This window comes from Mauremys mutica, chromosome 19, assembly GCF_020497125.1.
Source record: "Mauremys mutica isolate MM-2020 ecotype Southern chromosome 19, ASM2049712v1, whole genome shotgun sequence".
Taxonomy (NCBI): domain Eukaryota; kingdom Metazoa; phylum Chordata; order Testudines; family Geoemydidae; genus Mauremys; species Mauremys mutica.
The window spans coordinates 597,502-623,921 of NC_059090.1; the positions used below are offsets into that span (position 1 = coordinate 597,502).

Below are 26,420 nucleotides of genomic sequence, written 5' to 3' on the forward strand. Positions count from 1 at the left end.
TAGGGGGTACCACATAGCTATCCCTGAGCTATTTGTAAATATTACAAATTATTTATTTGTAATAAAAATAATATAAAGTGAGCAATGTACACTTCATATTCTGGGTGGTAACGGAAATCAATATAGTCCAAAATGTTGATGACATTTCAAGGTCCCTTCCAGTTCTAGGAGATGGATATATCACCTATGACATTTCAAGGTCCCTTCCAGTTCTAGGAGATGGATATATCACCTATTATTATAATACCATTTATTTACAGTGCAACTAATTGCAGAATTAATCATGATTAATATTTTTTATTTGCTTGACAGCCCTAGCTTTATTTTCAAAAGTTCTAGCATCATCATAATGGAAAACTAAACAAAACAAACTCTCCATCTCCAAACAATCTCATCTCAGTAGGAAAAATCCTAGAAGAGGCTTTCCCAACAGTTGGAAACTGGGATTTCAACTCCCAGTAATCATGCTGTGTTTGACATCCATTCAAATTCCCCTTGCAAGTCTGTGACAGTCATCTCAGTTTCAAAAATACTGTTTTATGATCCAAGAAAATAAAATGTGATTCCCAAACAGAGGGCTGAGAACACTGAATCATAAGACATGACAGGTAGAGGTGTAGAAAGTGGAGAAGATAAATTATCTTGGCCACCATATATGGGGTATTTTTTAATTGAAAAAATACTTGTGTTTTTACATTAGGATAGCTAATTGAAGCTAGCTAACTCCATGGAAAATCCTAGTGGAGTCAAGGCCCACATAGGCCTCCATGTACCTAGTTGAGGTCACTCCTGGTTCCCCCACCTGGGACTGAGGGACATTCCAGTTGGAGGGACACACACTTCCATGGCATAGGACAAAGGAGTTGCTGAAAAAGATGGTGGGATTCATCCCAGGGGAGGGTGAGCTACAAAAGGGAAAAGCAGATGACTCAGCTGGGGGAATTGAAAGACCATGGGGACACAATGCTTCCTTTAAGCTCACGGTGTGGGAATTAGCAAAAGGAAAACAAAATCTTTCCTCAGCTCTAGACAAGGTTTTTATGGCGTTTCTCTCTCTCTTGCAGCTTCTCTGATGATAAATAAAGGCTAAGCTTTGATGGAAGAATTTCCCACACTTAGGTGCATTCATAGGATTTCTCACCTGTGTGGATCTTCTGATGTCTAATAAGGTGTGAGTGCTGAAGGAAGGTTTTCCTGCACTCACAACATTCATATGGTTTGTCTCCAGTGTGGATCATCTGATGGCTAGTAAGGGCTGAGCTCTGAGGGAAGGTTTTCCCGCACTCACAGCATGCATAGGGCCTTTCCCCTGTGTGGATCCTCTGATGGTTAATGAGGACTGAGCTCCAAGCGAAGGTTTTCCCACACTCACGGCATTTATAGGGTTTCTCCCCTGTATGGATCCTCTGATGGTTAATTAAGGCTGAGCTCCAAGCGAAGGTTTTCCCACACTCACAGCATTTATAGGGTTTCTCCCCTGTATGGATCCTCTGATGGTTAATTAAGGCTGAGCTCCGAGTGAAGGTTTTCCTGCACTCACAGCATTCATAGGGTTTGTCCCCAGTGTGGATCCTCTGATGGCTAATCAGGGCTGAGCTCTGAGGGAAGGTTTTCCCACACTCACTGCATTCATAGGGTTTCTCCCCTTTATGGATTCTCTCATGTGTAACAAGACGCGAGCGCCTACTGAACTTTTTCCCACACTCAACACGTGCGTTATTTCTCTCTCCCATGGGGATTCTCTGCTGCGCCGTGGTTTCCTTGTGGCCTTTGTGAGTTCCCTGATCATTAACAGATTTACCAACTTTTTGCATTGGCTGATTTTCCTGTTGTTTCTCTGGCCTGTGCTGACTCTCACAGGCTTTTCCCTGCTCACAAGTCCTGGACACACTCCCTTTGCATCTTTGCAATAAAGACCCTTGTGGTTCCACTTCATCATCTTCCTGCTGAGGATTCTGATCCATGATCTCTCTCACCATCCCATCACCTGCTAGGACAGAGAAAGAAAAATCTCAGAAACAGGAATGGAAAAGACCAAAAGAACAGCTGAAAATGAAAAAAAAAAAAAAAAAATCAGGGACTGAATTTCACCAAACTCTTTCTTAAAGGGGAGAGAGGAAGGGAGCAATTCTACATCCAGTTCCTATCCAAACACTTTAGGAGAAGGAAGTTTGGGGAAGGAGATACTGCCAGGAGTTAGTAAGGATGGGTAGGAAGCTGTGAGCAATAGCTGCCCTGAGGATATGACCCCTGCTGGGAACAATCCTGAACACGGAGAGCTCACAAGGTCTTTGCTGGGAATTCCAGCTATTTTCTTCAGGCATTGAGTTGGTTTAATGATCACTCACCTATATAGCTGCCTATCAAGAGCTTTCTTTCCTCTGAGTCCTGGAGATCTGTGGAAAACAAGTGAGATCAGGTGAATTTGTGGGACTTTTGTCACACACAAAAAAATTCTGTTATTTTAACCACAGCCCATTTTAAAGCAGTAAAATCCTGGGGTCAGCTCCCTAGGTGCCCCAAGGTTCAGGGCTCTTTTCTTATGAGGTATTTAGCTGTGCCCATGTCTACTAAGAACATACACACCAGACACTCATGATCAAAAGGGCTCTCAAAACCCAGAGCAGGTAACTCCATGTCGCAGAAAGGGAAGACTCCAGCCAGAGGGGAAGTCCCCCTAGAACTGTTTCATACTGACAGAGAGAGGGCCACAGTCACTGCAGGAGAGAGAAAGGCCTGAGACCTGACAGCTGAGGGGGGACACTCAGAGAGGTGAGGAAGCGCACAGAGAGGCAGCTAGCCCTGCCAATCACTGTGACCCCCCACGCTCCTTCCTCTAACTGCTCTCACTCTTCCACACCTCCAGGGACCCAAGGAAAAATCTCTCCTTGGGTTCTCTCCTCTCCTCCCATGGCCCACACCCCTCCTTCCTACCAGTTCCCCTAAATTCTCTGCTCCCCAACCCTCATCCCATTATCTCAGTTGTTTCTTAGTCTTGATTCCCAAGAGCTCCTGCCAGAAATGTGTCCCTTTGGTCCTTCCCATTGCTAGCACCCTTATTTCCTGGAGCACTCTCTACCCAGCACCCATGATACCTTTACTCTAACCAGCACCAAGCTTTCCAGGTCCTTGGTTTCCATTGCTTCCAGCCTTCCACAGCATCCTAACTCTCTACAGCAGCTATTTCATGGCATCCCCGCCCCTTACCACTGCCCCCAGTCCTCCCAGCACATAGGAGGTCTTTGCCCCAAAGCTTTCTCTCCCCGCTCCCTAACACCCTCCCTCCCACTGCCCAGAACCTCCCCATTAGTATCATTTACTATTCCTGTCACCGTAGCACCTAGTAACACTATTCGTGGACTTGGATCCCATTCAGCTGGACATTCTGCAAACAAAAAACTGTTTCTGCACTAAAGAGTCTTGCGGATAAGGGAGAAGTGGTGGATGTGGTATTCCTAGACTTCAGTAAGACCTTTGATATGGTCTCACATGATATTCTTATCAATAAACTAGGCAAATACAACTTAGGTGGGGCTACTATAAGGTGGGTGCATAACTGGCTGGATAACCGTACTCAGAGAGTCGTTATTTATGGTTCCCAATCCTGCTGGAAAGGTAGAACAAGTGGGGTTCCGCAGGGGTGTGTTTTGGGACCAACTCTGTTCAATATCTTCATCAACCATTTCGATATTGGCATAGAAAGGACGCTTATTAAGTCAGCAGATGACACCAAACTGGGAGGGATTGCAACTGCTTTGGAGGATACGGTCATAATTCAAAATGATCTGGACAAATTGGAGAAATGGTCTGAGGTAAACAGCATGAAGTTTAATACAGACAAATGCAAAGTGCTCCACTTAGGAAGGAACAATCAGTTTCACACATGCAGAATGGGAAGAGACTGTCTAGGAAGGAGTACGGCAGAAAGGGATCTAGGGGTTATAGTGGACCACAGGCTAAGTATGAGTCAACAGTGTGATGCTGCAGGCCAGGTGTAGGTACCTTCTGTTCCCTACATGGGACCTAATCCCACGTTTTGCCTTAGCAAAGAGAAGGTGTTAGACTTTGTGCTATACTGCTCCTGTGCTCTGGTCCCAAGCTGCTCCGTGGTGTTGCTGAAACAGGGCAGAGTTGAGGTTGCACTGTGGGGTGTTGTGAAACTTAATGCTTCACTTCCCCTTCTAATAACCAAGGGGACAGGAATCCTTACCCAGCGAGGTCACATTCTCATAGTTCTCCTGCATGACATCCCTGTAGAGGGCTCTCTGAGAGGGGTCCAGCAGAGCCCACTCTTCCCTGGTGAAATGCACAGCCACCTCCTCGAAGGTCACCGGCCCCTGAAAGAGCAAGAGCCCCCACTCAGGTCCCGCTGCTACTGACAACCCCACAATTCACAGGCCAATCACATGGAAGCTCTGGGAGGCAGGCGGACAGCACAATCCCACACCTATCCCATCAGAACAGGCAGGAAGTATTAGGGTGAGGAGAGAAAAAGAGAGCCCTTCACCCCTCCGAGCGGAGAGAGGGGACAGGGGTCTTCACATCCATCACTCACGTACGAGCCAGAGGCTCTTACATGAGATGAAGCTCCCAGCAGAGTCCAGGAACAACACCATGATGGGAATGGCAACACCCTCCCCATTGATGATAACTAGATGGGACGGGATGGGGTGCCTTCGCTGGGCCTCACTGGAGGGCTAAGTTACCTCTAAGCAGCGCAGTTGCTCATCTGCCTATTAAGCCCCGCGCAGGGTCTCAGAACTGCAGCAGGGAGAGGCACCCCTCCCCGCCGGCCCCAGTGTGGACCTGCCCTGGACTTGCTGCAGCTGGGGGAAAGGTGCCTCTCCCCCGTCCCCAAACACAGACCTGCCCCGGACGTGCTGCGGTGGGAGAGAAGCCCCTCCCGCGGCACCTCTCCCTCTGCCCCAAGCTGCTGTGGTGAGAGAGGGCTGGGGGGGGGGCATCCTCTCTCCCCACCGCAGCCCCAGGGCAGCCTGTACCCCCAAACCCCTCATCCCTAGCCTCACCCCAGAGCCCACAACCCCAGCCAGGGCCCTTGTCCCCACCCAATCCTCTGCCCCAGCTCTGAGCCCCATCCTGCACCTCGAACCTGTTGTCCCTGGCCCCACCCCTAGCCAGAGCCCGCACCCAACCCTCTCCCCCAGCCCCAAACCCCTCATCTTCAGGCCCCCCAGCCCCAAGCCCCCTCCCATACCCCGAGCCCCTCATCCCCAGCCCTAGAGCCTGCATTCCCAGCCAGAGCCCTCCCACACGTCCTGCACTCCAACCCCCTGACCCAGCCCTGAACCCCTCGGCCCCACCACATGAATTTTGTCATGTGCATCAATACGGAGGTGATGTGTGACACATACAAAATTAATTCCACACATGGACGGAAAAAATTAGAGGAACACTGCAGGTGGGTGCCCCTTTGTATCTCACAGCAGCCTCTGGCTAGTAGATCTAGGCTCTAGTATTGGACTCTGGTAAATTTTCCCAGCTCACTCCAGGGGGGTTGTTTCCTGTTCCACAAATTAGGGAATCCCTCCCCCCCCCCACAAACCCCCAGGAGTCTGTTCCTGCCATCTAGGCCTCACTGTAACCAAATCCCAGCACATTTTTCACACCTTGCCCCCCTCGCTTTCTCCACCCTGTGTAATTCCTAACCCCTCCCACCTTCAGACTAACCCCTACTCCCTCCCCCCCCGCCCCAAGTGCCCACCTCCTGTGTATTTACTGCCCTTCTCTCTCCCCAACAGGAACCCACCAGCAACTCCCCGATAATCCCTACCTCAACTGGCTCCATTGCAGCCATTTCCCTTCCCTGGAAGGATGGAATGATCTGGAGCAAAACACGGATGTTGCGCTGCAGCCTGTGAGGGCCAAAAGGGCAATTGCGGACATGTCAGAACAGGAAATAATTTCACATCAAAATTCCCCCCTCCTCCCCCAGGCTCCTTCCCTGCACACTAGTGTTCTAGACTGTTGCGCAATTAACAGAAAAATTCAAAATACAATTAGTAATGGGGGGACTTTACCTACCCAGACCCCTGTTAGAAAAGGAATTAAAAAAACCATTAATGACATGGATAACGGAGTGGAGAGTATGCTTATAAAATTTGTAGATGACACCAAGCTGGGAGGCGTTGAAAGCACGTACAATAGAATTAGAATTCAAAATGACCTTTATAAATTAGAGAATTGATCTGAAAGAACAAGATGAAATTCAATAAAGAAAACTGCAAAGTACATTTTAAGCAAGGAAAATCCAATGCACAACAACAAAATGGGAACTAACTGGGTAGGGAGCAATACTACTGAAAAGGATCTGGAGGTTATAGCGGACCACAAACTGAATCTGAGTCAGCCATGTGATAAAGCTGTGGAAAAGGCTAGTTAAGTACTGGAATAGTTACCAAGAAAGGTTGTGGAATCACCGTCATTGGAGGTTTATAAGGACAGGTTGGACAAACACCTCAGTGTAAGAGCAGCAAAGAATCCTGTGGCACCTTATAGACTAACAGACGTTTTGCAGCATGAGCTTTCGTGGGTGAATACCCACTTCATCGGATGCAAGTCTTCTTGCATCCGATGAAGTGGGTATTCACCCACGAAAGCTCATGCTGCAAAACGTCTGTTAGTCCATAAGGTGCCACAGGATTCTTTGCTGCTTTTACAGAACCAGAGTAACACGGCTACCCCTCTGATACTTGACCTCAGTGTAGGGGGCTGGACTAGATGGCCTCTCAAAGTTCATTCCAGCCCTACATTTTTATAGTTCTATTCCGAGGAAATGTTTGGTCACTTTATTACAGCACTGACCGGCCCCTTCCACCAGCACTAAACCACCGGGACATTTTAAAACTCTCCCAGTAACAAAGCCTGAGAACCAATTGTGAGACAAGAGCAGAACAAAAGGGGTGACTCTGGGGGATTCCCCCCACCCCACCCCGATGTTCTCCCCAGGGCAGCACACTCCCACAGCTAGCGGGACAGGGAATTGTTTTTTCCTCTCCCTGCACCTCACCTTGTCACAGGAAAGTGAATCTGCCCAGGGATGCTGCAATAAGTGTGCGGGGGCAGGTCAGGGAACTGGGAATCTCTCTCCCCAGTTATTTCTCCCACTGCCCCTTTCAGTCTCTCCCTCTTTTCTCCTTACATCTTCCTTCCCCAGTCTCTCCCCCTCTGGCTGAGGGGAAGCCATTCACTCTCCTAGGGCTGGATCAGCTCCTGCAATTGCTAAGGGGAGGAGATATGTGGGGTAAGGGAGCGGCTGTTTGTGCACAGGCATTTTCATGCCTGTCCTAGGCATTTTCCCTGAAGTCTCTATTAATCACTTGGAGTTTCTGGCTCAGATGCTGGTGTTGGCAAAGCCTAGGGCTGCGCTATGGGATAATTACAGCTGGAGAAAGTCCTCACCTTGTCTGGGCACAGAGGAGACTTTACTTAAAGTCACTCCCTAGCCTTGACTCCACCAATGGAGCAACAGCAGCTGTCTCGAGTCCCAGATCGCAATGGAAGCAGCAGTGTCTGACCGAGGAAGCTCAACTCCAGTATCCTGAGCAGAGAGACAGACAGAGAGGGACAGACTGAACGGTTTCTCCCGGCTTTATCGATAACTGAAATCCCCTCCCCACAGGGAGGAATCTTGATCTCATTTACCCACATGTTAATCTGGTAATCCGGACTTCGAGCAGAGTCTGGGGCTTGCTCTGCTCCAGTGCTTCAGCCAAGGAGTGGGGTCGGAGCTGGCCCCACTCTGTGCGTGCCGCAGCTCTGGGAAGCAGAGGCAACGCGGCATGTCTCCCCTCCAGCTCCTACGCATATGGGTAGCCAGGGGGCTCCATGTGCTGCCACCACCCCAAGTGCCACCCCCGCAGCTCCCATTGGCCGGTGAGGAGGGGACAGCACCAGGGGTGGGCAGGTGACTTGCAGCTGGAGGGGAGCTGCAATGGGCAGTTGGGGGTGGCAGTAGCCGGGACTTTGTAACCTTGGGCTGGACGGTCTCTACTGGGACCTTTTTCCTCCTGTGCCCGTCCATGCCGTGTTGCCGGCAGAGAATGGCCACCCTATGCCACCCCAGATGCGGCTGTGTCTCACGGCGCTGCAAGCTGAGCCCATTAAGCACCTTTTCATTTGGGGAACGATTCAGGACAACAATTTCCCAATGAAAGAAAGAAAATTTACTACAGGACCAACGGGTAGGAAAACATCCCAAATCTGAGATTGTTAAATTAACATTAGAAAATTACAGAAAAAATGGGGCAAAGTCTGAGAAGGAGACTAGGGAAAGGGTTGGTAATGGCTCTATCAGCACCGACCCTTCACTGTCACCTAAACGGAGACGTCCTTTCTTTGACTCCGGCCCCTGGGGCGCAGGGTAGGAAGTGGGGATGCAGAGCAAATGACTTGAGGCCGATGCAAAGAGTGGGTACGGCAGGTGGGTCTGGGCTCCCCCACATCCGTGGTTCTCAACCAGGGGGGGCACAGGCCCCCCCGGGGGTCTTTCAGGGGATTGCCCAAGTTTTACACCCGGCTACGCAGAAAGCCCTAGCGAAGCCAGTCACACCCCAAAGTGACCCGACACGACTTGTGCGCGCCGTGCTATGGACCGTGCACGGGCACGTGAGCGCACTAGTGACACCCCCCGCGCAGGGGCACGTGAGCGCACTAGAGACACCCCCGCGCAGGGGCACGTGAGCGCACTAGTGACACCCCCCGCGCAGGGGCACGTGAGCGCACTAGTGACACCCCCCGCGCAGGGGCACGTGAGCGCACTAGTGACACCCCCCGCGCAGGGGCACGTGAGCGCACTAGTGACACCCCCCGCGCAGGGGCACGTGAGCGCACTAGTGACACCCCCCGCGCAGGGGCACGTGAGCGCACTAGTGACACCCCCCGCGCAGGGGCACGTGAGCGCACTAGTGACACCCCCCGCGCACGGGCACGTGAGCGCACTAGTGACACCCCCCGCGCACGGGCACGTGAGCGCACTAGTGACACCCCCCGCGCACGGGCACGTGAGCGCACTAGTGACACCCCCCGCGCACGGGCGCGTGAGCGCACTAGTGACCCCCCCGCGCACGGGCGCGTGAGCGCACTAGTGACCCCCCCCGCGCAGGGGCGCGTGAGCGCACTAGTGACCCCCCCGCGCAGGGGCGCGTGAGCGCACTAGTGACACCCCCCGCGCAGGGGCGCGTGAGCGCACTAGTGACACCCCCCGCGCAGAGGCGCGTGAGCGCACTAGTGACACCCCCCGCGCAGGGGCGCGTGAGCGCACTAGTGACACCCCCCGCGCAGGGGCGCGTGAGCGCACTAGTGACACCGCCACGCAGGGGCACGTGAGCGCACTAGTGACACCCCTGCGCACGGGCACGTGAGCGCACTAGTGACACCCCCGCGCACGGGCATGTGAGCGCACTAGTGACACCCCCGCGCACGGGCATGTGAGCGCACTAGTGACACCCCCGCGCACGGGCATGTGAGCGCACTAGTGACCCCCCCCGCGCACGGGCATGTGAGCACACACTAGTGACACCGCCCCGCGCACGGGGGTTATAGTGAGCCGGGGAGGGGGGGACGCTCGGTCCTGTCCTGCCAGCCCGGGCGGGGCCGGTCACCGGGAGCGACCCGCTGCCCCCCCGGGGCAGGAGACCCCGCACCGCCCCCAGCAGGGTCCTCGCGGGGCGGGGCCCGGACCCGGGGGGGGGCTGAGACCCCCCCGCAGCGCAGCGGCCCCGCCCCCGGGACCCGAGAGCTCGCGCGGGAAGGCGCCGGGAGGGGGGGGGCGGCTCTGAGGGGCGCGCGCCCCGGGGGAGTCTCGGGGGGGAGGGGCCGAGGCTCAGGCTGACCCCGGGCTCCTCCCTTACCTGGGCTCGAGAGGGCGGAAGGCGCCGCACCTCCCGCTTCTCCTCAGAGCGGAAATCACGTTTGGTGGCCACGCCCCCGCCCTCAACGGCCACTCAGGCCGCCGGAAGCGGAAGTGGCATCTCCCGGTGCACGCTGGGTAGTGTAGTTCTAACTACTTCTTGGCGCTCGGCCGTCTATGGGCGGAGGAGGGGACGCGTGCGCGCCTCCCCGCTCCCTGATTGGCGGAGGGTCCGCGGGGCAGCGCGTGGCGGGCAGGACAAAGCTGTCCTGGGCCTGGAGACAGGGGTTTGGGGGGTGGGGGTTAATGGCAGTGTAGACGTGATGTGAGGGTGTGTTCACACTGCTGTGAAACACCCACGCCTGGCCCGTGTCTGCTGCCCCGGGCTTGGGGACAGGGACCCTGGGGGGGGGGGTTAATGGCAGTGTAGACGTGATGTGAGGGTGTGTTCACACTGCTGTGAAACACCCACGCCTGGCCCGTGTCTGCTGCCCCGGGCTTGGGGACAGGGGCTTGGGGGGGTTAATCGCAGTGTAGACGCGATGTGAGGGGTGTGTTCACACTGCGATGAAACACCCGTGGCTGGCCTGTGTCTGCTGCCCCGGGCTTGGAGACAGGGGCCCTGGGGGTTAATCGCAGTGTAGACGCCATGTGAGGGTGTGTTCACTCGGCGATGAAACACCCGCGCCTGGCCCGTGTCTGCTGCCCTAGGCTTGGGCCGTGGGGCAACACAGTTGCAGTGTCGGCGTCTCAGATGCTGGGCTCGGGGACCCCACACGGTGGGGTGGGAGTTTATCCAGTGTAAATGGTAAAAGCGCAGTGGAGTTTTTACCTCAAATTTACCCAGGGGAGCAGCCAACCTCACAGTGAGGGGGATGGGTCACCCCTCCCCCCCCACCAGGACTGGGGACAGGAGGTTACAGGGGGGCAGCCTTAGCCATTCCCCCCCCTTGGCTTATGGGTCTCAGTTTCCTCCTCTGAAACCACTTCACCTCCTGCTCCTACCCCCCCAGGCACTCACACCCTCCCCCACTCACCTAGATAAAGACCCCCGGCCCCTCTCATTCCTTCCCCTTGGGACATCTTCACCCCCCCACCCTGCTCATCCAAAATTATCTCATCTCCCTTCTCCCCACCTGCATCCCTCCTGCCCCCACGTGGGCCCTAAACAAACCTGCCACCACCTCACCCCAGCTGGGCCTCGCCCCAATCCCCCCTCCCAGCACCACCAGGAGCCCCAATCCCTCTGCTCACCCCCCCATAAACCCATCCCTACATTGCCCCGCAGCCTCAGTCCCCCCGGCCCCCCTCCCCGCCCAAACCTGCGACCCTCGGTGCCCAGCCGCAGCCCCCTCCCATTGCCATGCGCCCAGCTGAGGCCGCTGGGGGTTCCACTCCATCCCTACACCCCAACCCCAATTGCCAAGGTGGTAACTTAGTTGTTTTCCCCCTTGTGCTGGGTTTAGGGAAGAAAGGTCACACGTCAGTCTGCTGCCCTCCTGCGATGGGAAGGGAGCCGGAGCGACGAGACCGCGAGAATTGTTGATGCCAGGCAAAAGCCGTCCATCTGGGAGCAGAGCAGCCGCTATTGTCAGTGAGATAAGTGTCTGCTTTGGTGAGGACTCTGCTCACGACTCACCTGGCTCCAGGTAGGGACGCCCCATTGGCTGGGTGTGTAAGAAAAGGTTCCTGACCAGCTGTGGTTACGAGGGAGACAACGTTCCCGGTTTCAGGGGCTGCTCATTTCTCTGGCCAGGAGCAGTGTGTCCTCCACAGCGGAAGGTTGAATCTAGTAGGACGACTTACCTTCCTCCGCTGTTTTTCCTTTCTCCCTCCCTCCTTTTCTCTCTCTCCTGTGGTGTGTGGGCCAAGTCCCTCACTCGCCTCTCCCAGTGTCACTCCTGCAGTGTGAGGGAAACGCTTTGTGCAGGACAGCAAATGGCCACATGGTGCCACTGTCCCTTGATGAGGGAAATGGCTGGTGCATTACCTGGATTGGCCACCAGGTTTCATTCTTGCTCCATGTGGGAAATGCTTAGTGACCCCAGGTGGCTACTCGAGGTAGTGCACCCAGCATCTCCTTCAGCGCCCGCTACCAGGACCTCCAACCTGCTCCCACACCCCCAGGCTTGCCAACAATCTGCCCACCCCCCTCGACCTGCCCCTTTTACCTGGATTTTCCCTTGCTCCTCCTGATCCATCTCAGGGCACCCCAACATCCTCCATGACACCCCATCCCTACATCTCAACCCTAGTTGGCTCCAACCTATTTCTCCATGGCTGGGCCCCACTTTCCCAGCACTGCACGCCCTCACACCATCCACAGCCTGCCACGTTCCCCTCTCCAATTCCTGTTCCCCCTCGAGCCTGCCGGGTTCCCCTTCCCAGCCCCACTGGGGTCCTCCAAGCCCCCTTCACCTTGCCCTTACTCCCTGGGGCTTCTGAATCCCCCATTCCCTCAGGACACCTTGGGAACCCGACACTCCTCTACATCACCCCATATATCTCAGACAGTTTCATAGACGTTAAGGTCAGAAAGGACCGTTATGATTGTCTAGTCTGACCTCCTGCACAGAATCTCACCCATCCACTCCTGTAACAAACCCCTAACCTATGGCTGAGCTACTGCAGTCCTCAAATCGTGGTTTAAAGACCTCAAGGTGCAGAAAATCCTCCACCAAGTGGCCCGTGTCCCACTCTGCAGAGGAAGCCTGTCACCTATTGGTCGCAGCGGGAAAATTAAAGTGAAACGCTCTGAAAGGGATGAACTAAGAGGGATTTAGTAACTGGGCAGGATAAAGGATAGACAGGGCGGTAAATGCAAAATAGAACAAAACAGCTCAGTGGTTTACAGAGTACAAGCAGCCCTGAAGCTTAGACCCAACTATGAATAAAGTTTCAGTGTTACTCTGTTGCTGTAAATGGCTCTGGACTGCATGGAGTCAGCTCATGTTTCCTCTCTCTCTTGTTCAAGGGAATTAGGATCAGGAGCTCGAGGACCACGCCACCAGGGATCAGGACTGCTTGGTGGGATGGAACGGGTAAACGGTTGATGTTTTCCTCTCGATGATTACGTGACCAAATACAGGCTGCTTCCTTGGCAGCCAGCATACCCTGCAAGTCCCTTGTATACATCTCCTGGTGCCAGATAGATAACCTCCTGGTCATGTGACCCTGTCTCACCCTTTTCCTTCAAACCTTCCCGCCTCTGCCTTGTTACAGGCAGGATAGTTCAAGCATGGGTGGTGGGTGAACCCCTGGCTTGTGGAGGCCCCACCCCTTCTCCCCAAACCCCGCCCCTTCTTTCACACTGCTCCCCTGTACCCTTTTCCCTGCGATCCACCCCCCTGCTTAGTGCCTGGCCCCTGCTATGACATCTCAATACAGAGCTGGGGCAAAAGGGGACCTGCAGCTGTCTCCCCTCCAGCACGGTACAGGTGGTTCAGAGTGAAGGGAAAGGGGAGTAACCTGCCTCCTCTTCCCACATGTTTAGTAGTTTGTGATGTAAAAATCCTGCTGGAGAAACAGATCTTTTTACACCTTATTACTGAGATTCAGTGCCCACGACCTGTCCCTGACTTTTATTCAAATAACCATGACAAAAACCTTAGCTTAACAATGATGGGTCAACTTGCCATCCTCTCCCCCAACACTGTAGCAAACATGACCCTACCCCCTCCCTAGGGTGCTACTGACACTAAAACAACCTCAAAAAACCTACTTATAAATTACTATTGGTTGGCACCCTTGTCACCCGCACTTCTATGCAGCTGCTGGCCAAACCCTCCCCCCAAAATATAAACCCCAACCTCACCCCCTACCCAGAACCCAACTTGAACCCTCACCCTATAACCTGGTCCCCAACCCTAAACCAAAACCATAGCCCAATCCTCACCCCCACCCTAATCTCTAGCTCTGAACCCAGCCTCTCTAAGCCTGACACAGTTCCCCACTCCCACCCTGTGCAACAACAGCACAAATGCCCCAGGAATCCTGCTTCTTAAGACCACTGGTTTTGAAATGAACCTTTTCTTCCTTTGCATTCCAAAAACCTTAATTGGCGTTGGATGGGTTATTTAGTGGGTTTACACAATGTAACTGTTTGCTATTACACTGTAACAGAATACAGATAAGTGAAAACAATGCAAACAACATTCCACTCGTTTTCAGGACCCTTAAACACCCAATACACTTCTACATTTAACAATCGCTTTGATATATACACACATCAATTGGCCTGAATACACTCTGAGGTAAGTTGCTCTGCCAGCGTCACACCTTGTACAAACATTACTGCAATACCGTGTAGGGCAGTGTGACCCCCGGGGGGTCTGTGAGCTGGTTTCAGGTGGTCTGCAGGGCCCCACAGCTGAAGCCCAAAGCCCTCGTGTCTCCCACAGGACAGAAACCTGAAGCCCCAATGCTCCCCACTCCACAGGGCAGAAGTCCTGAGCCTCCACCATCCAGCAGCTGTAGCCCACAGCTGCCCTCCACCCAGCAAGCCAGCAGGTTAGTCCTATAGGCTACATGACTCAGAATCAGGACAGGAGATTCTCCCATTGCATTCGCCTCTGAGCCACTCAAACCTCCTTCACTCCTTAGTTTGGAGTCATATTACTTACAAAAGTTCTAGTATTGTCATAACGGAAAAAAAAATCAAAAAACAAACTAAACAGACAGCCTCCCCATCTGCAAACAATCCCATCTCAGTAGGAAAAGTCCTACAACAGGCTTTGCCAACAGCCGGAATCTAAGATTTAAACTCCAAATGATCTCACTGTATTTGACACCCATTCAAATTGAGGGCTGAGAACCCTGAATCATAGGACACATTCAGTGGTGGAACTGTAGGAAGTGAAATCATTCTACATGGCTCAAAAAGAGGAAACACTGCTGGGGTAATTCAGAAAGTGGGAATCCTCCGACTCACCACTTCTTCTGGTGTCAGAGGTTGAAAAAAAACACTTTTTCCCCCCGTCAGACACAGTCACCAGGCGATGCTCTGGAACGACTCCATATGAAGCCAGTCAGGACTCTGGGGGAGCTTGTCTCCTTTCTCTGAGCACACAGTCACCAGGGCAAGAAGCTTACACAACTTTGACCTTCCTGGGTTTGACCTCAAAGCATTCAGCATTCCCTTCCACACCGTGCGCTTCCCGCAGTGAGTCCACCTGGACAGGGCTCCTGGGGAAGCCAGAGGCCCCTGCATCCCAGCTCCGCAGTCAGCAGTGACTCTCAGCCAGCCGGAAAAACAGAAGGTTTATTATTTGACAGGAACACAGCGCAGGACAGAACTTGTTAGCACAGAAATCAGTGACTTTCGGCCAAGTCCATCTTGGGGAGTCATGGGCCAGATGCCCTGGACTCCCGCTCTTCCAGTCCCCCAAGCAGACTGCCAGCTTCCAGCAACCTGTTGCCGGCCCAAAGGGCCCGAGGAGCAGCAACAGTGGGGGTTCGTTGCCCGGTGTGCGTCACACTAATTAACACACCAGGGTGGAGAAGCAAACCAAGTTTACTTGAGCTCAAAAAAAGGTGCCAGGGAGAAAAAAAAGCATTCTCAAATCCTGCACACCCGCGCGCAGGCGGGGTCCCAGCATTTATACCTTAAGCTGTTTGTGTAAGCCTTTCGTTTGGTTTTCCCCCTCACCCCTCCCTTCCCAACAGCAGTTACTTTAAGCATTACATTATAGCGTGTTAGAAAAGTTCCCATTCGCATGTTTACCTGTTGGCCTTGTCAGCTCAGGCACATGAAGACTTCTCCCCCTTTCCTCCCGCCCTTGTCACTACTTTTGCTAGTTTAAGCAGGACTGCAGCTGTCTGCTAGAAAAGCTGACTCTCACATATTCTGCTTTTAGGCTGTTAACATATCTTAGGCTGGTTAAAGGTCACAGCATGGAAGAACTTTGGTTCACTCAGGCCCAAAGTCACAACTTTGGTTTACTTAGGCCTAGGGACACCAACATTACTTTACATTTGCCATTTTGTTGCCCAATCACATAGTTTTGTGAGATCAGATTTGGGCAAAGAGTCATCTGGTTGCAACCCATTGCTGGGTCGCAGGTTACAAAGGCACCGTGTGTTGGGTTCAGTCACAGACTGAAGGGAAGGGAAGGTCCTTTCATGGATTGAGAACTGGTTAAAAGACGGAACAAAGGGTAGGAATTAATGGTAAATTCTCAGAATGGAGAGGGGTAACTAGTGGTGTTCCCCAAGGGTCAGTCCTAGGACCAATCCTATTCAACTTATTCATAAATTATCTGGACAAAGGGGTAAACAGTGAGGTGGCAACGTTTGCAGATGATACTAAACTGCTCAAGAGAGTTAAGACCAAAGCAGACTGTGAGGAACTTCAAAAAGATCTCACAAAACTACGTGATTGGGCAACAAAATGGCAAATGAAATTTAATGTGGTTAAATGTAAAGTAATGCACATTGGAAAAAATAACCCCAACTATAAATACAATATGATGGGGGCTAATTTAGCTAGAACTAATCAGGAAAGAGTTCTTGGAGTCATCGTGGATAGTTCTCTGAAGGAGTCCACGTAGTGTGCAGTGGCAGTCAAAAAAGCAAAGACAATGTTAGGAATCATTAAAAAAGGATAGAAAATAAGACAGAATATCTTATTGCCCTTATATACATCCATTGTATACCCACATCTTGAATACTGCATACAGATGTGGTCTCCTCATCTCAAAAAAGATATACTGGCATTAGAAAAGGTTAAGAGAAGAGCAACTAAAATGATTAGGGGTTTGGAACTGGTCCCACGTGAGGAGAGATTAAAGGGACTAGGACTTTTCAATTTGGAAAAGAGGAGACTAAGGGGGGATATGATAGAAGTATATTAAATCATGAGTGGTGTGGAGAAAACGAATAACGAAAAGTTATTTTCTTGTTCCCATAATATAAGAATCAGGGGCCACCAAATGAAATGAATGGGCAGCAGGTTTAAAACAAATAAAAGGAAGTTCTTCACACAGCGCACAGTCAACTTGTGGAACTCCTTACCTGAGGAGGTTGTGAAGGCTAGGACTACAACAGGGTTTAAAAGAGAACTGGATAAATTCATGGAGGTTAAGTTAATTAATGGCTATTAGCCAGGATGGGTAAAGAATGGTGTCCCTAGCCTCTGTTTGCCAGAAGGAGGTGATGGATGGCAGGAGAGAGATCACTTGATCGTTACCTGTTAGGTTCACTCCCTCTGGGGCACCTGGCATTGGCCACTGTCGGTAGACAGATACTGGGCTAGATGGACCTTTGGTCTGACCCAGTACGGCCATTCTTATGTTCTTATGAGAAAAATGGTACAAAACCCAACTGCTATTCAGCAGAACCCAATGCAATGTGGGAACAACTGGGAATAAGCCAATCTGTCCCTAGTAGGGGAACCTGATGACTAACAATCACTTGGCAGTGGGAGGAAAAGTATAAACATGATGCCCCAAATTTGGTTAGACCAGGAAAAGCGATGGAGGTTGTGTCCAGTGGTGAGGAGATTTGCTATGTTACCCTGGACACTATATGGGCTATTTTCTTTCTTGAAAAAATAGTTGTGTTTTTATATCAGAATTGCTAACTCAATCTAGCTAACTCCATGCAAAACCCTAGTGGAGCCAAAGCCCAGGTAGATTTAACCTCCATGTACCTAGTAAAGGTCACTCCTGGTTCTCCCACTTGGGACTGAGGGACATTCCTGTTGGAGGGACACAAACTTCCATGACACAGGAGTTGATGAAAAACACCATGGGCTTCTCTGGTGATAAATAAGAGAAGAGCTGTGATGGAAGAATTTCATAAGGTTTCTCTCCTGTGTGGCTCCTCTGATGGAGAATAAGGTGTGAGCTCCGAGCAAAGGTTTTCCCGCCCTCACAGCATTCATAGGGTTTCTCTCCTGTGTGGATTCTCAGATGGCGAATAAGGTGGGATCTCTCAGCGAAGGTTTTCCTGCACTCAGGATTCATAGGGGCGCTAGCCTTTGTGGATTCTCTGATGGCGAGTAAGGTGTGAGCGCACACTGAAAGTTTTCCCGCACTCACAGCATTTATAAGGTTTCTCTCCTGTGTGGATCCTCTGATGGCGAATGAGGTATGAGCGCCAAGCGAAGGTTTTCCCGCACTCACAGCATTTATAGGGTTTCTCTCCTGTGTGGATCCTCTGATGTACAGTAAGGCCTGATCTGTGAGTGAAGGTTTTCCCACAGTCACAGCACTTATAGGATTTCTCTCCAGTGTGGATCTGCTCGTGGTGAATAAGGGTTGAGCGCTCAGTGAAGGTTTTCCGGCACTCAGAGCATTTATAGGGTTTCTCTCCTATGTGGATCCTCTGATGTACAGTAAGGCCTGATCTCTGACCGAATGTTTTCCTACAGTCACAGCATTTATGGGGTTTCTCCCCTGTGTGACTCCTCTGATGGCGAATAAGGACTGAGCTCCAAGTGAAGGTTTTCCCACACTCACAGCATTTATGGGGTTTCTCCCCTGTGTGGATTCTCTGATGGCGAGTAAGGTGTGAGCGCACACTGAAAGTTTTCCCGCACTCACAGCATTTGTAGGGTTTCTCCCCTGTGTGACTCCTCTGATGGCGAATAAGGTTTGATCGCTCAGTGAAAGTTTTCCCGCACTCAGAGCATTTATAGGGTTTATCCCCTGTGTGGATCCTCTGATGGCTAATGAAGTATAAGCGCCGAGCGAAGGTTTTCCTGCACTCACAGCATTTGTAGGGTTTCGTTCCTGTGTGGACGCTCTGATGTATAACAAGGCTTGAGTTCTGAGCAAAGGTTTTCCCGCACTCACGGCATTCATAAGGTTTCTCCCCTGTGTGGATCCTCTGATGGCCAATGAGTTGTGAGCGCCAAGCGAAGGTTTTCCCGCACTCACGGCATTCATAAGGTTTCTCCCCTGTGTGGATCCTCTGATGTACAGTAAGGCCTGATCTCTGACCGAATGTTTTCCCACAGTCACAGCAATTATGGGGTTTCTCCCCTGTGTGACTCCTCTGATGGCGAATAAGGACTGAGCGCCAAGCGAAGGTTTTCCCGCACTCACAGCAATTATGGGGTTTCTCCCCTGTGTGACTCCTCTGATGGTAGATAAGGGCTGAGCTCCGAGTGAAGGTTTTCCCACACTCACAGCATTCATAGGGTTTCTCCCCTGTGTGGATCCTCTGATGGCCAATGAGGTGTGAGCGCCAAGCGAAGGTTTTCCCGCACTCACAGCATTTATAGGGTTTCTTTCCTGTGTGGATCCTCTGACGGTGTGAGCGCCTCCTGAACTTTATCCCACACTCAAAGCCCATGTTCTCTCTCTCTTCCGTCAGGATTCTCTGCTGGGCTGTGGTTTCCTTCAGCCCTCTGTGAGTTCCCTGATAATTAACAGATATTCCAACTTTCTGCGCTGGCTGGTTTCCCTGCCGCTTCTCTGGCCTGTGCTGCCACTGAAAGCCTTTTCCCTGCTCACAACTCCTGGACACACTCCCTTTGCTTCTTTGCAATAACGCCCCATGCGGTTCCACTTGATCATCTTCCTGCTGAGGAGTCTGCTCCATGTCTCTCTCACTATCCCTTCACCTGATGGGACAGAGAAAGAAAAACCTCAGAAACCAGAAGACAAAAGGGGGGAACAAACCAAGAGAATAGCTGGAGATGGAGAAAAACCAGGGACTGAATTTCCCCAAATTCTTCCCCAAAGGGGCGAGAGGAGGGGATCAATTCTGCATCCAGTTCACATCCAAACATTCCCCAGAGAAAAGGGAGTCTGGAGAGGGACTAGTGCCAGGAGCTAGGATGGGTAGGAAGCCATGAACAGTATCTGCCCTAAAGATATGACACCTGCTGGGGATCATCCTGAACCCAGAGACCTCACAAGGTCTTTGCTGGGAATTCCAGCTGTTTCCTTCAAACACTGAGAAGGTTTAATGATCCCTCACCCATGCAACTGCCTCTCAGGATCTCTCTTTCCTCTGAGCCCTGGAGATCTGGGGCCCACAGCTCTTCCCTTCGTTCCAGCTGGGAGATGACATCAGGTTTGGAAACTGGGAACCCTGCTCAGAGGAAAGAAGACCAGTGAGATCAGGTTACACGCTAAAGAAGAAGTTACTCAACTTGTGCATCAATGATGGTTCTTTGAGATGTGTCTCCCTATGGGTGCTCCACTGTAGGGGATGGCACATTAAAAACAGCTGTGTAGACTGGTGGCTTTCCACACTACTGTGCCCCTGTCAGGAGTCTAATTTGTTTTGCGTACCTCCGAGTTACACCTCATTTAAAAATGACTTGCTTACAAAATCAGACATAAAAATACAAAAGGTTCTCCGCACACTGTGAATTGCTGACTTGCTCATTTTTACCATATAACTGTAAAATACATAATTGGAATATAAAATTGTACTTACATTTCAGTGTATAGTATATAGATCAGCATAAGCAAGTCACTGTATGAAATTTTACTTTGTACTGAGTTGGCTAGTAAGTTTTCCATAGCAACTCTGGAAGACCTCTGCGTACCCCAGGGGTACACATACCGCTGGTGTAAACACTGCAGCTCAGGCTTAAGAGACTGAGCTCCAGACCAATCTGCAACCGCTCTCTCTCTGTTGCCTTGTCTTTTTGCCCTGGATAGCAGCGAACTTAAGCCCAGTCTGTTTGTACCCTAGTTCCTGTGTCCAAAAGGGCAGGGCAGTTGTGTTCCCATGTTCTGCTTCCCTCGAACCCAGTCATTACACATTAACCTCCAGTCTTTGAGACTTCCATTGTTCAGTGTGCTTCATACATATGTGGACAGTCCTTGATAGTGTTTCCATGTAATTGGAGACAGGCCTATGCTACTTTAACAGGAATTACATCCCCATCCCAGGAGAGGAATTCACTCCTTCATACCCAGTGACTAACAAAGCACATTGAGAGGGAAGCTGACCCAGGCATACTAAATAAAGCCCCCATTCTCCAGAGGGAGACAAGGTCGAAGTGAAGGGCTAGGATCATGAATCATAAAATCACAGAAACACAGGGGTAAAAGGACCTCAAGATGTCAGCTAGTCCATCCTCCAGCCCTGAGGCAGGACCAAGTATACACAGACCATCTGTCTAACCCCGGGGTGGGCAAACTTTTTGGGCCGAGGGCCACATCTGGGTGGGGAAATTGTATGCAGGGCCGGGGCATGGGTTGAGGTATGGGATGTAGGAGGGAGTGTGGTGTGCAGGAAGGGGCTCAGGGCAAGGGATTGGGGCACAGGAGGGGTGCAGGGCATATGAGGGAGTTCGGAAGGGGGTTGGCATGCAGGAGGGGTGCTGAGTGCAAGAGGGGGCTCAGGGCAGGGGTTGGGGTGCAGGAGGGGTGGGAGGTGCAGGCAGAGGGCTTAGGCCAGGGAGTTGGGGGGCGGGTGCAGGAGGGGTTCGGGCTCTGGCCCGTGCCACTTACCTAAAGCGGCTCTGGGGTGGCAGCGGTGCGCACCGGGGCCAGGGCAGGCTCCCTGCACGCCTGCTCTGGCCCCACGCTGCGCCGTTCCAGAAAGCGCTGTGGCCCCTGGGGGAAGGGGGGTGGAGGGCTCTGCATGCGCTGCCCTTGCCGCGCCTCCAGGTACCTCCTCCAAAGCTCCCATTGGCCGTGGTTTCCTGTTCCCAACCAATGGGAGCAGCGGGAGGCAGTGCCTGGTGGCAAGAGCAACACATGGAGCCCTCTGCCCCCCCGCCCCTGGGGGGCTACAGAGAAGTGGTGCCGGCCACTTCTGAGACCGGTGTGGGGCCTGCAGCACCACGGGGGGCAATCCCACAGGCCGGATCCAAAGCCCTGAGGGGCCGGATCCGGCCCGTGGGCCGTGGTTTGCCCACCCCTGGTCTAACCTCTTCTTAAAAACCTCCAGTGACCAGCATCCCACAACCTCTCTTGGGAACGTATTCCTGTACTCACAGTTGGAAAGTTTTTCCTAAGACCCAACCTAAACATCCAATGCTGCACAACAAGCCAGTTACTACTTCTCCCCACCTTAACCCTAACCAGGCGAGGAGAAGGGAAGACCAGATTTCAAGAAGACGACCATGGTCAGTGGTGTCAGACAGCTGACAGGTCGAGGAGGAGGATGGAATGCTGGTTCTGAGCTTTGCCTAGGGACAGGTCATTAGAGACTTCAGCGAAAGCAGCCTCAGCCCTAACCCTAAGTGCTACAATCTCTGACTCCCTGAATCCTTCCCTTCCTCCCCCCCACCAGATCCTCCTGTGATGGGTTGGGTCAGAGAGTCGCCCTTGGGACTGTCACCTGAGATGCTGGAACTACCTCTGAGCCCATAGCTCTGTCAGTTAGCAATGTGAAAAATCTCATCCCTACCTGACATAAACTGCAGCAAAAGCTGTGGTGTCGACACAGTTACAGTGGCAAAAAAGTCCATTAAACAGAAAATCAAGGAAATTAAACGCCCATAAAGTACATGAAGCAGAGTTAAGGTTGCCTAGTGCTGCCTCGGGCCCTTCCAGCACATGGATGGTGGTGAAAAATAAAACCTCTGAAAACCAGGGAATGAAGAATTAAACTACACACCACCCCTGCAATGCAAGCTTAACTCTCCTCTTACCCCCTAGCCCTGGAGCTGGCAAATGTCACTGGGAGGATGGTGCAAAGGTTAACAAACTATCCAAGGAAGGGGCCAATTTTCCATCTCTTGAAGGCTTCAAGTCAGGACAGGATGCCTTTCTGGAAGATGTTTTCATCAAACACAAGGTATTCAGTGCACTGCAATGGTAACTGGACGAAACTCCATGGCCTGTATTACACAGGAGGTCAGACTAGATGATCTAATAGTCTCCCCTGGCCTTAAAATTTATTGATCGACAGAAGGAAGGACTAAGAACATGCCACTGTGTGTTTTATGTTCCTCAGAGCTGAACAGCAGCATTTATCCACAGGCACTCCAGCAGCATGCATCTTGCCCTGTACCTTTACATGAACAGTGGAGGGACTAACTGAAGCAGCCTGGCAGAGCTGTGACACGGAGAGAGGTGCACGTGAAACTGGAAGGAGCAGGTATTCCTCATTTCAGTGCTGACTGGCAGAGACGGCGTCAATAAAGGTGCACAAGGGTGTGTTCGTGCCACAAGGATTGTCAGCAGGCTGGTGCCATACATGCTAGGGATCTCCGGGGCTCAGTGAGGGGTAAGTGAAGGCAACGACTCAGAAGGAATCCTCATTGGAAGGGTAAGGGGGTGGTGACATTATGGAAGTCCAAGATGGATTGTGTGCAGTAGGCTCAGGGTCCGAGCGCAGGCTGGGGGGAGGCTGCTTCTGTTCCCTACATCGGACCTAACCCCAAGTTTTGCCTTAGCAAAGAGACGGTGTCAGCGTTTGTGCTACTGCGCCTGTGCTCTGCTCCCAAAGTGTTCTGTAGCGGGGAGGGCCGAGCGCTGGTCTATGGGTCACTGGCCTGTCGGGGTGTCGCTGAAACAGGGCAACGCTGAGGGTGCCTTGTGAACCTTCACTCTTCATTTCCCCTTCTAAGAACCGAGGGGACAGGATTCCTTACCCAGCGAGGCCACGTTCTCGTAGTTCTCCTGCATGACATCCCTGTAGAGGGCTCTCTGAGCGGGGTCCAGCAGAGCCCACTCTTCCTTGGTGAAATACACAGCCACCTCCTCGAAAGTCACCGGCCCCTGAAAGAGCAAAAGCCCCCCACTCTGCACCTGCTGCCCAGTGACAACCCCACCAGTCACAGGGGAGAGGGCCGATCACATGGAAGCTCTGGGAGGCAGGCAGGATCCCACCCCCTCCCCATCAGAGCAGCCAGGAGGCACCAGGGGGAGGGGAGAAAGAGAGAGAGAGCCCCTCGCCCCTTCTAGCAGACAGTCACATTCAACACTCACCTACCTGCCAGAAGCGGATACAGGAGATGGAGCCCCCAGCAGGGTCCAGGGACAGGCCCCCTGGCAGGAATCCCAACACCCTCCCCACTGCCAGCACTTAGATGGGAAGGGATGGGGTGTCTTCCCCGGGCCTCACTGGGGGCTGCCCTCTGGCTAGCCCCAGTATTGGAGGCTGCTACGTTTCCCAAGCCCAGTCCAGGGGGGTTGACAAATTAGGGAATTTCCACCCACAAACCCCATGGGTCTGTTGCTAGAATCTAGGCCCCACCGTAAACTAATCCCACCAGGTTTGTCACACTCTGTCCCCCTCCCTTTCTCCACCCTGGGTATTTCCTGCCCCCTCCTGACCACCCCAGAAGCACCGACCTCCTATGTCTTTACTGCCCTTCTCCTGCCAACAGGAGCCCACCAGCAACTCCCCAGTAACCCCTACCTGAGCTGGCTCCATGGCAGCCATTTCCCTTCCCTGCTCCCTGGAAGGGTGGGACGTGGACACTGCAGCCTGTCAGGGCAAGAAGGGGACGTGTGAGAACAGGACAGTCACGTCACATCACAGTTCCCCCCGGCTCTTTCCCCGCAGATGGATGTTCTCGACTCTGTCATGCAAATAACAGAAATATTCAAAACACAATTAGTAATAGGTGGGGGGGACATGTGGCTTTAACTACTGAGACACCTGTTAGAAAAGGAATTCAAACAAACACAAAGTGTCCAATGAGTTCTTGGAATGCATTGGGGACACTTGTTTGCTTCAGAAGATGGAAGTAGTAACCAGGGGGATTTTAACCAGGCACCAGGCATTTTAGGTGTGAAGGAAAATTTGGTAGGCCTCAATGTTGGTCAAGCTAGTAGGCCCGAAGCATTGGCCAAGCTTGTTTTGTTTATGAAGAGCCAAATGAAAAGTCCCCAAAACCAAACAATGGCTTTCTGTGTATAGGGGACAGGAGAAGGCAAAGTGGAAAGTCCCCAAACAGAACAATTTGCAATAGCCAAGCTTAAGACATATATAACCGCAATAGAAGCATTAGAAAAGTCAAACCGCAAAAGGACCAGACTGAGAATAACAACAACAGGAAGGGCCAAATAAGGGAGATGATTGTTCTTTTTGCTTTTGACCTGTATTGATTTTGCCATGTATTCCAAACAAGGTAACTGATGTGGGAGTATGTGTAATTTGTCTCTGGTTTTAAGCTTTAAAAAGCTGTGTGTTCCTTGAATTCAAATACAGCTCCAAATAGCTGTCACCCCTTGCATGCTCATAATCAATAACGGTGCCTCAGGCTAATCTGATTCCAAACACAACGCATGGATCATTTTTCCACATCATAGGGTTGATTCTAACTAACAGGCGGGAGTTAGGAAGCGGAAGGTGGAAAGCAATATGGGCAAAAGTGTTCACGAAATGATGATTTTGTGATTCTAAGTGAAGGAAGGTGTTAGAGCAGGAAAATAAGGACAACGGACGTCAGAAAGGCAGGTGATATCAGATGCCCAGCTGAGAAGCAAGAGGGCTCTGGGCTGGAGAGAGAGAGGGAGCAGGCAGAGCCCACCTGGATGCAGGGAAGACTGGGAGGTGCTGTGCTGAGGGAGGCCAGGCCTGAGGGCCCTGAGACTTTCCTACGCTGTGTTCAGATGCTCAATAAACCCTCCTGTTTTACGCTGGCTGAGAGTCACTCTGGTCTAGAGAACAGGTTGCATCATTCCCTCTGGGACTAGAGGCCCCGGGGGTCCAGAGCAAGTGGACTCCCTGAGGGGGCCCATGGCGAGAGACGGGTGTGCTAAGACTCAGAGAGGTGCGGTTCCAGGAGGTGGAGGGGCCTGACCCCCGAGAGAGAGGGGAACCGCGAGAAGGGCTGTATCACTGAAGGGGGTTCCCCCAGGGACCGCAAGGGGCAAAGAGCGGGCACGATCTGTGAGTCCCTGACACCTGGGACTTCTCGTAACTTTCCACTGGAAGGAAAGGGGGTGTGTGTCAAGTATGGGAAACCGAAAATTCCCGCTTTATGTAAATCCTATTTAAGGGTGGGGAGGAAGGCAAACGAGATGACTCCTCTCCATGGCGTGTCTGCCCAAGAAGAAAGACTGCTAAAGCCACCTGAAGGGAAGGGAGGTGGGGAGTCCAGACTGAGACAGGGGTCCAGTCTGAACAGAAACGTAACTGGAACTCTGAACCACAGATACTTTGCAACCTGCCTCAAATAACATTCAGGGTAAGAAATTACATTGTTTAACCTGCTTCAGAGTGGTACCGTGTTAGTCTGTATCAGGAAAAAGAATGAGGAGTACTTGTGGCACCTTAGAGACTAACAAATTTATTTTTTTTATTGTGTAACCTGTTTTTTAAGTATATTAAGCTTAGCTTGCGTATTTTGCTTTATTTGGTTAGTAATCTGCTTTGTTCTGTCGGTTATCTCCTATATTCACTTAAAATTCACCTTCTGTAGTTAAAGTGGGTTATATTATAAACCAGAAATAAGTTTAGTATGTAATTTCTAACGGGGGGGGGGGCAGAACTTCTGCACATCTCCCTCCACGGTGAGGGAGGGGGCGAATTTCATAAAACCTTTGGGTCTGTCCCCCTTACAGGGAGCGGGCACCAGAGTGTTGGGGCAAGACCCTAAGGCTGAATCTTCCAGAGCGGATCTGTCTCTCTGTGCAGCTGGGCGTGGCCCTGCCCATGTGCTTGGCTGGAAGAGGCTTGCGAG

The 26,420-nt window shown here is 52.0% G+C and overlaps 1 pseudogene; it reads right to left on the reverse strand.

Moving 5' to 3' along the window:
* Positions 1 to 283: 283 nt before the first annotated feature.
* LOC123353235 lies at positions 284 to 20,734 on the reverse strand (annotated as a pseudogene).
* Between the last annotated feature and the right edge of the window lie 5,686 nt (positions 20,735 to 26,420).